This window comes from Panulirus ornatus, chromosome 14, assembly GCF_036320965.1.
Source record: "Panulirus ornatus isolate Po-2019 chromosome 14, ASM3632096v1, whole genome shotgun sequence".
Classification (NCBI taxonomy): Eukaryota; Metazoa; Arthropoda; class Malacostraca; order Decapoda; family Palinuridae; genus Panulirus; species Panulirus ornatus.
In genome coordinates, this window is record NC_092237.1 from 3,361,350 (window position 1) to 3,373,567 (window position 12,218).

The 12,218-nt window shown below is 44.7% G+C and overlaps 1 protein-coding gene across 3 annotated transcripts in view; it reads left to right on the top strand.

The window, feature by feature from the left end:
* LOC139753168 (uncharacterized) overlaps nucleotides 1–12,218 on the top strand; it is a 157,320-nt gene that overhangs the window by 53,450 nt on the left and 91,652 nt on the right. For all 3 annotated transcript variants that reach the window (XM_071669347.1, XM_071669348.1, XM_071669350.1), the window contains one exon: nucleotides 9,379–9,423. The gene's annotated coding sequence lies outside the window, so the exon portion shown is untranslated. The remainder of the gene's footprint in view (nucleotides 1–9,378; nucleotides 9,424–12,218) is intronic.

Here is a 12,218-nt window from a genome sequence, read left to right on the forward strand (position 1 = left end):
TGAAGAATATCACGGGATGGCTGACAACACTTGAATGTGAAGGTATAGCTCACAGTACTTGAGGACTGAGGATATAGCTGACATTTGGAGAGTATGAATTTGTGATGGACGCTGTTCACTCTCCACATTAAGCTGTGTATTTCTCTGCTATCACAGACAACCTCGACACGACCCAGTGTGGTCTGTGTTGTTGTTGTTTGCCTGTCTTGGTTATTCCATGTCTTGGTCTTTGTGTTCTTAGTGTTGCATGATAGTCGTACGTACGAAGTCTTGCTGGCGCAGGTGGTAGTGAAACCAGGGGTTGAGGCTCCGTAGAGTTGCCGGGTTAACTTGAAGAAGTTTACATTGTTGTGGAGGTACCTGATGTGTGCTTGCTCTCTCTCTCTCTCTCTCTCTCTCTCTCTCTCTCTCTCTCTCTCTCTCTCTCTCTCTCTCTCTCTCTCTCTCTCTCTCTCTCAGCAGCAACAGCAGCTGGTGCGTCCGGATGCCTCTGTTAAGAGCCGTGATGACGGAACTGTGACAGCTGGGTTGATGAGGTGAATCACCCACCTGGGCCGGCCACTCCCAGCTGGTTGCCAGCTCCTCCCTGACCTTCTTAATAAACATCAGGTTGGCCGGGGCTCGAACCCACGCCTGAAATATTCATTTCTCCTCCTGGAAGTGGATGTGGGCGGGCGTGGGACACACTCCCTCCCCCTTCTTTCCCTTCGGGCTTTATTATGCCATAAAGCAAGAATACACTCGAGCAAGTTGAGTTTATCTTTACTTTACATCTTACCATGTTGTTATCTTACCAGCGCTGATAACTTGATTACGAAAGAAGGATAAGGTCGGGTAGCTATTGGAAATATTGAGTGTGGTACGTGGGTCATATATAATTTTTTTAAACGCATTGGATCAGATGAAATGTGCTGATGATGTATTATTTGCTGTATTATATGGATTATATATATATATATATATATATATATATATATATATATATATATATATATATATATATATATATATATATATATATTTTTTTTTTTTTTTTTTTTTTTTTTTTTTTTTCTTCTATTCGCCATTTCCCGCGATAGCGAGGTAACGTTAAGAACAGAGGATGGGCCTTTGAGGGAATATCCTCACCTGGCCCCCTTCTCTGTTCCTTCTTTTGGAAAATTAAAAAAAAAAAAAAAAGAACGAGAGGGGAGGATTTCCAGCCCCCCGCTCCCTTCCCTTTTAGTCGCCTTCTACGACACGCAGGGAATACGTGGGGAGTATTCTTTCTCCCCTATCCCCAGGGATAATATATATATATATATATATATATATATATATATATATATATATATATATATATATATATATATATGAGTTATTGAGGCCTAGTGTTGTGGACGTGTGGTGGAGTTATAATCAGTCACTACAGTGAAGCAAACATCCCGGACGTTAAGTTTCGCCTTGGGGAACCCCGCTCGTCGTGTGGTCCACAACATGACCGTGGCCGATGCAGAGGACGAAAGTGTTAAGGTTTTCGTGCGTGTGAAGCGACAGGTCGTCCTGCGCCCTGCATCATGAGTCCGGGGATTCCCTCCGTGGGGTGGACGGACCGACCTGAGCGTACGTACAGTCTTGTTCCGTGGCGTCCGCAGTGCCTGTTTGTGGCTTCAGTCGTCCGTCCTACCGTGCACGTCGCATTCCATTTGATCGTGACGTTCCGAAATTCTTGTTTGTGGTGTGTGCCGGCCCGCCCGCCATGCCTGCAGTTCGTCCCTCTGCTGTGATTGACCCCCCACCCCCCCACCCCCCACCCCCTCCCCGGGTCGTCCGCCATGTCGGCAATATAAGCCGTGTTATAGCCTCCTATACCGACATTTATGTTTTCGTATGAACTACTCGTTCATGGAAGCCAGAGTAATATGCCGTGACAATTTACTCATTAGCAAGATAAAGGGAGTTTTAAATACTGGGATATTGTGTTTTGTTGTGGTGATTACCGCAGACAATCACCCCCGTATTGTATTTATGGTCAAAGGTAGTTTATTTATGAGTCTGTATTTGATGGGCGGCCGGGGATGTATTTATGTAAATATGTATTTGTAGAGTCTCTCTTTGATCTGTAACTGAAGCGGGAATCATTTTTGTGTTTGTTTCCGTGTCTGGTGGTGGTGTGTGGCGTGGTTTCGGTCATCGTAAATCCTTAAATCTCACTCTCTGGTCAGGAGGGATTTACTGTGATCAAGATGATGGATAGTATTGACTTGTTATCTTAAAGATAGCTTTACTTATTATGTCTGTGGTGACTCAAAATTTCTCCAGTGTCTGTAGAATTTATAAATTTGCGTATAAACTCCACACAACGTTGAAAGGAAGTAACTTAGTTCGTAAATGGAATACAAGTCATTGCGGCGAATAAACTGACATACTGAAACACGTCTAACTTGCCCTGTGGTGTTGGTCGCACGGAGAGAGAGAGAGAGAGAGAGAGAGAGAGAGAGAGAGAGAGAGAGCTCCTGCGGTGACTGTTTCGATTATAGATACAACAAACACAGAAGCTGTACCAAGTAGGGGTTAAACCCTCAAGACTTTTCTCACGCACTGTGACAGTGTAACTTTGTAACTTTTTGTGGCTCTGTTGGAGACATTCTATAGTAATTAGGAATGTAAGCAGTTATATGAATTATACTGATTACTTAAAGAATATGTATATATATATATATATATATATATATATATATATATATATATATATATATATATATATATATATATATATATATATATATATATATATATATCGAGTGGCCTAGTCTGACTTGGTGAGTAATGAGGAATGCACCCAACACGGCTGCCTAGATTATGTTGATTACATCGAGAAAACATATTCTTCGTGACTGATGTGAGGGTAATGTGGGAGGATCTCCAAGTGAAAGTGGGAAACAAGGTAAGAAAAGTCGACTTTCTCGTCTAGTGTGAGAGCTTATGATGATGTGTTTCCGCTTCACAATCATGGCTGCCCCGGATGCTCTCATGTTGACCTCCTCCTCCTCCACTTACTCCTTCGCCACCATCTCGTATCAAGTGGTACCGCCTGCTCGGCCTACTTTCTACGAGAGTTGTTGATTCGTGGCCAGTAGCGGCCAGGAGGGTAGGTTGTTGGAGTGACTGTTTGGCTATAGGGAGGTGAGGTCAGTGGCTGAAGAGGACATCGGGTCTAGGGAGGGAGAGAGAGATACAGCCTCTATCAAGCCGATGGCTGGCAGGGTAATGGTGCTGGGTTAATGATGACCTACGCACACTCTCCATCTCTTTCACCACACCTTGTTCTTTCGTCGCGTTTCTTTGTGTGGTTTTGGTTGATTCCAGTTCCTACCAGAGTGTCTGTAGCTTTGTTCCTAAACCCTGCCATATTCCGGTACATCTCATCCAGACTCCAAGCTTAGCACAATTTGTGTTCCAGTCCCTTCTAGACGTCATCCTGGTTCCTTCCTTCAATACTCCATCCCTGTCTCAGTTTCCTAGACCCCCATCTTGGTTCCTTTCTTAGTCCATCCATGCTTCCCGCCAGACCTCTCTGAATATCATCTTGATTCAGCCTCCTTTTGTTCCAGGCTTTTCATGCTTTCAATTTCCTCCAGACTTTCTCATTGTATGCTCTCACTTCCAGACACCCCCCCTCCCCGCTCCCTTTTGCTTTCAATTCCGTCTAAAGTCTATCTTTGTGTTTACTTCCATCCAGATCTTTCTTGATTCCAGTATTCTCTAGCTCCTATCTCTGTATTGACCACCTCCCAGACTTACCTTACTTCCATTTCCTTCCAAACTCTAATCATTCCTTCCAACTTGTCCTTTTTTTAGTTTCTCTCAGACTCTTTCTTTGTCACCAGTTCCTTCCAGACTCTTTCACTGTTTCCAGTTCCCTTCAGACACTTTATTTGTTTCCATTTCCTTCCAGATTCTTTCTTTGTTCCTAGTTCCTTCCTGACTTTCTCTGTTTCCAGTTTCCACCAGGCTTTCTTTGTTTCTAGTTTCTTCCTGACTTTCTGTTTCCAATTCCTTCCAGACTCTTTGTTTTGTTCCCTCCAGTTCCTTTCAGAATCTCTCTTTGTTTCCGGTTCCTCTTACCTCTGTTTCCAGTTCCTTGCTGACTCTCTCTCTCTCTCTCTCTCTCTCTCTCTCTCTCTCTCTCTATATATATATATATATATATATATATATATATATATATATATATATATATATATATATATATATTTATTTATATTTTTTATTTATATTTATATTTATATTTATATATATATATATATATATATATATATATATATATATATATATATATATATATATATATATATATATATATATATATATTCAATTCCTTCCAGACTATTTGTTTTTAGTTTCTTCAGATTGTTTGCTTCCAGTTACTTCCAGACTCTGCCTTTGTTCCTAGTTCCTCCAGATTCTCTTTGTTTCCAGTTCCCCAGGCTCTCTCGTTGTTCCCATTTCCTTCTACACTGCGTCTTTGTTCCCAGTTCCTTCCAGACTCTGTCTTTGTTCCCAGTTCCTCCAGACTTTCTCTTTGTTTTTCTTTCCATCAGGCTCCTGTTTCCAGTTTCTCCAGATTCTCTCTTCGTTTCCAGTCCCTTCAGACTCTCATTATTTCTAGTTCCCTCCAGACTCTCGTGTTTCCAATTCCTTCTAGACTCTTATGTTCCCAGTTCCTTCCAGACTCTGTTTCCAGTTCCCTCCAGACTCTCTTTGTTCCAGTTCCCTCCAGACTCTCTTTGTTCCAGTTTCCTCCAGACTCTCTTTGTTCCAGTTCCCTTCAGCCATCTTTCAGTTTCTCCAGATACTCTTTTTGTATCCAGTTTCTTATAGATCCTCCGCTTCCTCTGTTGTTCCCTTATCCATCCAAACCTGCGTTATCGATCCTCTTTTCTCCTCGGTCCCTCCAGAGTTTTTGCCACTTGTCTCCCTGCTCCCAGTGTTTTGCAAAACCCACTAGGCGGCCCCCACCACCACCAGCCTCCCACCACTCGCTTCTTGGAACCAGCTCCCCCCCCACATCTCCCTCCTTCCCCCTCTGGCGTGGCTAGGAAGCGCTGGTAAAGATGGCCGGCTGTATTCCAGCACCACACTTCTGTTCCTCTGCCTCTCTCCCTCCAGACGTTGTCATTCACTGTGTACGGCCAACCCCAGGAGTTAACCTTACACTTCCAGCATATTATTTAGCATATGTGATCCGTTCTTCAACGTGGAGTTTATACTGGAATTAGTTCACATTGAACACGTGTCTCGTTCTTGAACATGGAGAACATCGTGGAATTAGTTCTCGTTGAACACAGATGACTCGTTCTTCAACATGGGGAACATCCTGGAATTAGTTCATATTGAACACAGGTGACTCGTTCTTCAACTTGAAGAACATGATGAAATGAGTTCGTAGTGAACACAGGTAATTGGTACTTCAATGTCAAACATACTGAAATTAGTATGGCTCGGTACCACTCTAACAATTATATTGTAACTGATATACTATCATATGTAATTAAAATCTTTAAAGAAAAAGCAAACATAATGGAGGCATTTGTTGCATCTTAATGTTCTGTACGTGAAGCCTTTGTGATTAGTTCAGTTTTATTTTATGAAATGGCTTTGAGTAGAACTGTACGACCCTTGACCACGACGATACGACCCTTAAGGACGACGGTACGACGCACGAACACGATGATACGACCCTTGAACATTGCAGTACGGTCCTTGGGCGTGACGGCCTAAGAATTTGATCTGATCCTAACTGGTCAGGTCATCATATCCGAGGGTCATACCGTCGCGCTCAAGGATCGTACTGTCGCGCTCAAGGATCGTACCGTCGCGCTCAAGGGTCGTACCATCATGCCCAAGGGTCGTACCCTCTCGCACTGAGTTCATATATAGGTGATGGCTGGAGGGTTTGAGCCACGACCAGCCTGACGGTGCGGTACGTGTGCCGTCCCGGAGTGGTCTCGCAGGTCGTTAGCCCGGACACGAGACTCAGCCAGAGGGTTTATGACTAACTTGAGGGACGTTTATGACTTCCGCCAGAATGGCAGTCCTTTTCCTTGTCTGGGCATTAGAGCTCTCTCTCTCTCTCTCTCTCTCTCTCTCTCTCTCTCTCTCTCTCTCTCTCTCTCTCTCTCTCTCTCTCTCTCTCTCTCTCTCTCTCTCTCTCTGCTCCTTGTTAGTGCTGTTAAATCCTAATCAGGTGATCGACTCAGTACCTTCAAGTTTTCTCCCTGCTACACCTCCCTCCCTCCCTCTTCTCCCCGTTTCTCCAACGACAGTAACAGCAACAACAACAATAGCAACAAGGACACATGTACATGTCCTTATGGCGCCATATTACCTCCTTCTGTGATGCTTTCAGAACCACACCATCACAAGTGTGTGTCCTCCACGTGTTGTAGATTCCCCCAAGGGTCGTAGCTTTGTCTGGTGTCGTAACTTTAGGTCTGGTGTAACTTTAGACCTGCTGCCGTATCTTTAGGACTGGTGTCTTAACTTTACGCCTGCTCTCGGAACTTCAGGTCAGAAGTAACTTAGCCCTTGTGTCGTAACTTCAGGCCTGGTGTCGTAACTTTAGGCCTGGTGTCGTAACTTCAGGCCTGGTGTCATAAATTTAGGCCTAGTGTCGTAACTTCAGGCCTGGTGTCGTAACTTTAGGCCTAGTGTCGTAACTTCAGGCCTGCCTCGTAACTTCACACCCGTCGTATATTCCGTGTCGCAATAAACTGGCATTACGGGCGAGATTTAGTGTGTCGTAAACCTGCCCCGAGGTATGACGTGTGCATCGTCCTGTGCCTACACCACTGGTGCTGTGCCGACCCGACGACACAGTGCTGGTGACGGGCCCCAGAGAGGACCCCCAGGAGGGACCTCCTGACGCAGGGAGGTGGTGGGCCCCATGAGGATCCCCAGTAGTTGCCTTTGAGGTAGGGCAGGTTGACAGACGCACTAGGGCGACCAGCTGGGTGAGAGGAGCCCCCGGCACACCATTCCCCCCCTGAGGAGGTGGAGCTTACTGTGTTTACGAGGCGACTCAGGGGACCCACAGGCCGGCCATTCCTGCTAGGCTGCCTCCTGATGGGGGCTTCCCCGCCCGACCTGTCTACTGGCCAGGGACAGCGCTGTGTTGGCTAGGGCAGCAGAGGCCAAGACCAGGGCTACACAGGCTAGGGCTAGGGCTGTAGTTTGGTGTTGCTCTTGTGTTTCAGAACAAACTTTTGCCTCCATGATAAAAGCATGAATTCTCCCCCTCGTCCTGCCAGACTCCCCACACCCAGCGGCCACGCCCCACACCCACACAAGACCCCAAAACAACAGTGAATTTAAATAAGGGATGTTTTATACTAACACGGGCTTGATGTTTTCCCTCTGTAGAGTTCCAGAACAATGGAAGACACCATCACAAGGTGTTCTCAAGCCCACCAGTGTCACGGTGACTTGACAACTGCTTTGATGACATTGATATCCCTTGATTACATCTGTTAAAAAACCAAATCGTATTTATTTTTTTCTCTTAGAGGTTACGATACATCTTCCCGGAGCATCCGGCAGCTGAAGTGCGATTGTAGCCAGATGTCCTCTGAAGTATACTGTCTCTGTGTTACATAGTTGCCTTATTCGTATCTCCTTCATAGCTGATGTGTGAGGGAAGGTTGGGTTGGGAGGAGCCCTCTACTTTACTGTCTCCATCTATAGTGGTGGATGGGCAAGAGCCTTCTGTTTTACTATCCTGTCTCCATCTATAGTCTTGGTGGCATTGAGGGAGGCCAGGATGAGGGATGGCACTGAGGAAAGGAGGCCATGGTGAGGGGTGGCACTGAGGGAGGGAGGCCAGGATGAGGGATGGCACTGAGGAAAGGAGGCCATGGTGAGGAGTGGCACTGAGGGAGGGAGGCCATGGTGAGGGGTGGCACTGAGGGAGGGAGGCTAGGGTTAAGGATGGCACTGAAAGTGTGTGACCAGGGAGAGGGTCTTGCTATGGAAGGGATTACCGGGTATTTCTCTTGGTGGAAGTTATGCCCACAGACCCACCAGCAGGCGCCTCATGTACCCCGGCCACTCTCCTCATTGTCCCATCTGCTGATGTAAGGTCCACTTGCCGCCGCATGGACCGGGCGAGGCTCGGAGACCCACTCTCAAGCTGCGGTCCAGGTGTCTTATACACAGACTTGCGCTGGACCAGTTGATCACCGGTCCACGTCAGATATACAGCACTGGACCAGAATGATTTGTCCATACGTTCCCCACAGATCGGTGGACCAGATGATCTGCGGTCCATGTGTTGCATACAAAGACTGTGCCAGACTGATTACTAAATTTTTTTCTGTACTAAGTTGAATTAATTGTTCTCGTCAGGAACTAATTGTAGAAAACATTGTGTGTGTGCCAAAATAAGCCGTACGCTCGTAGTATTCGGGAATAGTAAGGATCTGCATGGGTTGAATGGTGGGCTGGAGTGTTAGATTAGCTGGGGCTTTGCCATTAGCTAAATGTATAAAAGGATTATCTACATCTAATGAAGAGGCATTTGTTTATAAACTGTTGTACTTTAGCTTATATTTATTATCACTGTGACTGTAATTACTTAAATTATCAAACGCATACCTGTATTCACTGCAAGAAGACACAAAGTACATAACGTTCTAGTGAGATAAAGTTCAATTTAGCGTTTGTATGAGAGGCTGCATGTGTGACCAATCAAGCGGCGTGCTTGACTGTCTCGACCTATCACGAATCATCTCTCATGGACCGGAAATGAAGGACTAGAATGAAGTTTTACGTCTTGGCTCCTGATTGGTGGAGACAGCCGCTCGCTTTGATTGGCCGTACTCTGGTCCCTACGTAAGGAAACGCTTGTTTTGTTACGAACGTTTCTGTATTTTTAGACTCGTTATCAGTATATATATTTACGAAGGGATAATTTGTAAGTAACAAGATATTGTCGCACTACAAAAATAATGAGAAATTCATAGCCTTTACTAAAATTAGAAGTCAGAAACACATCTTTCTCCCTGGAAAATAAGACGAAATATTCTGGCCTTTAGATTTAAAAATACTCCTGTTCTACAAGGGAGACTCGAATACACGCAACTGTGCACACAGTCTCAGGTAAACACGTGTGTATTTGTACCCCCCTCCACACACACACACACACACACACATTAAAAAGAATACCTGACGCTGGTTGCAGCGGCCTTTTTCTACCCCCTGACGCTCAGTTTACGACCCCTGGTGAGGTGTACAGTGCTACAATTCTACATTTATTTGATGTTACAGACAAACACACACACACACAGACTCACTGGTTCAGTTTACAGGAAATGCTAACATATATATCTCTTCCTACAGAGCCCGTGAGGAAGCAGCCAGCCAGCCAGCGTGGGTCTGACTAAGGTAAGGTTTTCTAGTACTTAAGTGAGTTTACAGGTTGACCTCAGCTGTTCAAGGTCAATTAGTGATGTCATGTTACTACTCCGTACCTTACATGGTCATTGTGAAGTACGGAGATTAGTGTCTGCTTTATAAGGTCAATGTGACGCGCCGGAGATTAGCCTGTGTTACAGAAGGTTAGTGTGACGCGCCCGGTGTTAAGCTTGCGTTGCTCCAGTGTGCTAGCTGGGGAACTCAAGAGAACAATAGCCGGAAAAGTTCGTCATTTCTTACCCCGTTATTGTCCCGGCATTTGATGGCAAGAAAACCTTGGATGATGTGGCGCCGGTGTTGACGAGTTGCACGACTGCTGGTGGTGGTGGGGCTGGAGGGAGGAAGAGCACTCGAATATAACGAAGGCCTCCGTCATGATAAACACTGCTTCTCCATTGTTCTTGTAGGATCACACTCTTTCCAAGCTTTTTCAGAAATTACGGCTTAGCAAGCTTGATATAATGCACCCCTGCATAATAGCTGGATGGTATAATTGTCGAGACAAGGTGGAGTAAGAGTCCAGCAAGCCGTAAAATGCTAGCAAGCTGAGGAGAAAATGATTATTATCGTACGCCGCATAATTACTGGCATCACGCCATGTCCGCGCCAGCCGCCTCTGTTTCCTGTATGTTATTAACTGAAAAGATTAACTTCATGTATTATTAATATATACACATTCGTTCCACGTTGTTACAAAACCGTTCGTTTCAATTTTTATTGGGCTGTTCGAGGATAGATTTTAAATTTTGATATCGATTTTTATTTTTTTTTACTGTAAAAACTGAATTTAGTTATTGATTTTTAACCCTGAATTGATGGTAACATTTTGAGGGGAAATCCAGTTTATTAGAAACCTGAAGAGTAATATATTTACATACGTAATTTGCTTTCTTTCTTTGAACATTTCCTCGACGACAAAAGAAGTTCTCAGACCAAATGATTTTTTTTTGTCGAACCGTTAACAAAGCCAGCAGAGTCGCCACTTTCTGTTTATTTATTTATCATTAGTGGCGGAAGGAGGGTTTTTCTCCAGTGGTGACCAGTGTTTAGCATTAATCATTACGTGACTTGTATTGCCGATGTATAATTAACAGTCATCAGGAATGGCCCATGAATATCTATCTATTCATGTGATGTGATGTCCAGTTTATGTAGGTAATATTTTCAGAAACAACGAATGAGGCATTTTTATTGTTGTTGGCTGGTCGACCTCTGACCTTCTGCCTCAGGTGGTGGACATCCTGCCTAGGAGCAATCATGTTAAGGTTGAGTGCAGGAAGACGCAGGTAAAGATGGTGTCCGCTTCGTGTCGTCCTGAAGAATTGTACCACTTCGTGGGCAGGTCAACTCTCGACCTTCGCCATACATATCTGACCTTGACCTTCTCTTCTCTCGATGCGTCGTATCTCAGAGGACGACCTTGGTTATTGATGTATGTTGATACACGCTGGTGGACGTGTAGCCTGATCACCTACAAGTGAGGGCAGGTGAAGGTCTGTCGTGGTCTTGTGAGCTTAACCTTTGATTAATTCACCTAATGATCATTACAGCCCTTCCAAGTTACTCGCAATATATATATATATATATATATATATATATATATATATATATATATATATATATATATATATATGAAATTTATTTATTCATTATCTATGGTGTGAAGTTGCCTTTGCAAAGAACTTGTGTGAGAAGTGAAGTTGAGAGTCTTCGTTGATCTGCTTCACCTGGTGGCCACAGGACCGCGTAAAGCTCTCCTGTCGGTCTTGTAAGACCTGCAGACTGTTGGGCTCTGCGGTAACTTGGCGGAAGGATAGATTATATGGTAACTTGCCGGAAGGATAGATTATATGGTAACTTGGCGGAAGGATAGATTATATGGTAACTTGGCGGAAGGATAGATTATATGGTAACTTGATGGAAGGATAGATTGTTTGGTAACTTGATGCAAGGATAGAGTATACGGTAACTTAGTGAAAGGACTGATCAGACGGTAACTTAATTCAAGGATAGATAGTATGGCGACGTGGTAAAAGGATGGATATAACGGTAACTTAAGTGTTAGTATGAATAGCTAATCGTTTATAAGGAAAAGTCATATATACAGTAACTGGTACATGGAAATCATTACGGGATCGTATTCATTCCCGTGAACACACATTGATGTGTATGCCTGTTACTCTCTCTCTCTCTCTCTCTCTCTCTCTCTCTCTCTCTCTCTCTCTCTCTCTCTCTCTCTCTCTCTCTCTCTCTCTCTCTCTCTCTCTCTCTCCCGGCCGTGCCTTTTAGTGAAATGAAGGTCCAGAAGCGGCCAGGCTCCTCGGGGATTATATCCGGCCGTAATTTGATTTATCCATGTCTTACATCTCGCTGTGGCCGGGTATTTAAGACATGGTTTATCCGGCCGTCCGGTTTATAAAGTCTGTTCTCTATGTTGGTGGTGGAGGTGGTGACCTGTCTCCCTCATGACCTCTCCCCCTTGTTCCTGTTGGTGAAGGATGTTGTAGGTGGGTTGTGGATGGAGATCCTCTCCCTCTTCTGGCTTTTCCCTCTGTGCTTTTGGTGAAGGATGTTGTTTTGGTGGAGATCTTCTCCCTCTTTTCACCTCTCCCTCTGGGTTGCTGGTGGAGGAAATTGTATACCGACTTTGGTGGAGATCTTCTCCCTCATTTCACCTCTCCTCCCGAGCTGTTGGTGAAGGAAGTTGTAGGTCAATTTTGATGGGGATAATGTCCATCTTGAGCACATCCTCAGACCTCTCCCGC